Source organism: Larus michahellis, chromosome 2 (genome assembly GCF_964199755.1).
Source record: "Larus michahellis chromosome 2, bLarMic1.1, whole genome shotgun sequence".
In the NCBI taxonomy this organism is placed as follows: domain Eukaryota; kingdom Metazoa; phylum Chordata; class Aves; order Charadriiformes; family Laridae; genus Larus; species Larus michahellis.
In genome coordinates this window covers 5,693,336-5,695,871 of record NC_133897.1, presented here as the reverse complement: position 1 = coordinate 5,695,871, position 2,536 = coordinate 5,693,336, and positions in this window count along the sequence as shown.

The window sequence follows — 2,536 nt, the reverse complement described above, 5'->3', positions numbered from 1 at the left end:
TGCCTGCTTCTCTGTGTTCATGCAGCCTTGCACTTTCTTCAGAAATGTCTTTTTTTTTTTCTCTCTTTTTTTTTTTTTTTCTCCCTTTTTTCCCCTCCTGCTGATGGCTGTGTGTGTTACAGGTTTACTACAGCCCCTCAAGAAGGCAGGGACCATACACCTTTCGTCTGGATTCAGATCACCTCGGACTCTGGTGCAAGACATTGCTAGTTGCTTGGTGTCGTGTTTGTGAAGGGGTGATCAAGGTTCTCCTTTCACCACTGCGCAGTGCTTCGAGCAGATGCTTGGAGAGGTGCTTTAGTGCCTTCTTTTGGCTGCAGGTGTTTAATACCTGTTTCTGGAGAAACTGGGAGCATTCGCATGCAGGACAAACAGAGAGGAGGTGGAAAATCCTGTTCCAGTTCTTGTTCTTGCTCGTCATGGTTGGTTTGCTTGGCTGAGGGAGCGAGCAGGTAGGAGTGTGGAGAGTAGGAGTGCCGGCAGGGTCTCTCTTTCATTAAATGTCTTCTGGCAGCGAGGAGTGGAACTGGAGACTGCCCAAAGCAGGTGGGAAAAGAGCCAGGTACCCTCTGACTTCCCCGGGCACTGGGGAAATTCAAACCCGTGTGCTGTCAGAGCGCCTTGGTGCAGCCGGAGGTGGGAACGGGACCTTGGTCTTTGGGGAGCACCAAACCCCACCCCACCAGTTTGAGCAGCGTCTGGAAAGTCAGGCCAGCTCCTCGTCTTCCATCTCCCCATCCGTCTCTGTCCATGCTTGAAGAAGGTAATTAAACACCCCCACACTGCCAGCAAATGTAATAACAGATAAAGGTTCACAGCCATCCGTAGGAAACCATCACCAGGGAACTAATTAGCCAGCAAATTGTGTCTTGACTTCACCATTTGGCCTTCAAAGGGGAGCGTTAGCCCAGGTGAGCCCAGCAGTAGTAGTTAAAAACCTTGTTAATTACAATCCAAACAAGCCCTGGGACCAGCTTCCCTGTGTTAACTCCGTTCAAGTGGAGACCTGACCAACGAGCACCAGCGAGGAGCTCCTGCTGTTGCAGAGGGCAGGGGAGGAGGCCGATTTTGGAGGAGGCGGAATCTGGACCCCAGGCAGAGGGATGCTGATGGTGGCTGCCCCAGCGTCCCCGGGCAGCTGAGCTGCTCATCCCCTTCTTCGCTCACAGCCCGTGTCGCTGTGAGATGTAGCCGTCGGAACACGTGTGTTCTTGTCCTCTTCTCCCAAGTAACAGGCGATAGGACGAGTAAAAGATTTCAAGTTGCGCCAGGGGAGGTTTAGGTTGGATATTAGGAAAAATTTCTTCACCAAAAGGGTTGTCAGGCATTGGGACAGGCTGCCCAGGGAAGTGGTGGAGTCACCACCCCTGGAGGTATTTAAAAGATGGGTAGAGGTGGTGCTGAGGGACCTGGTTCAAGGGTGGCTTTGGCAGTGTTATGTTGATGGTTGGATTCGATGATCTGAAAGGTCCCTATGATTCTAATATGCACACGGTTTGGTAAAAGGTGCTCGCTCACCTGCGTTTCAAGCAAACAAATAAAAAGGCTGGGACGTGTCTGAGGACATAATGAAAAATTTTGGGGCAGTCCTCACCAGGACAGCACGGATTTTACCCGCTGCTCCGGCAACGCGAAGCAGCGATTTGCCAGGTTTTCACGGTGTCTGCGCCGATTCCTGGCTGCTGGGAGCTGCGCCCACCAGCTGCTGGGTACCGAATAACTGGGTGCTGGGACTTTGACTCCATCACGCTGCCATCTTCACACTCCTTCAAAAGGAAGCGGAAAAAAATAGCTCAGAAGAGACCGTCTCATGCCACTCTGCTTAAATTCGCCCTGGAGGGCTCTGTCTTTTCCTTGGTGGTGCTCAGGATGGGATGGGAGCGGAGCAGGGTGCACCCTTCAGCGAGCAGCACCCGCTTCCCAGAAGAGGGTGCTGTCAGGCAGAAAATAGCGAGCACAAGGAAGGTATTTAGACACCGAAAGCCGCGTATTTTATTTTCTTTTTAACTCTTCAGGGTGTTCGGGCTGCGCTGCAGCCCTGGACCTCCAGCGCTGCGTTGCTCCAATGCTCGCTCTTTGTTAATCGAATGGCTGCAAATTTTAACATCAGTGAGATGACAGTCCTAAAAAAGTCTTAAAAATGTAATTGATAGTAGTTCATCTTCAGGGGAATGCATAATTGGGGTGCAAGAGTGACGTTTGGATCCCGCTGCCACAAGCTTATGGAGTTGGGGGGGATCCATCTGATTAAATTGGGTTGGACTCGATGATCCTAAAGGTCCCTCCCGACCTAGACGATTCTGTGATTCTATGATTTTAAATGCACTTATTTGCGGCGCGGATGGTTGCAGCCTCTGGGGCAGCTTCTGCGCTCAGCTGAGCCTAGGGCTGGATTTGTCTCGGTCTGAAGTGGGCGTTGCAAACAGGCATCCCGAAACCACTGGTTTTGTCCTCGATGGAGGGGGACGCCGGGGAGGGGAGCGCAGCCAGCGCCCGGGGGTAGCAGCGTGCCCCTTGCCTAGCCTGCGCCTGGCAA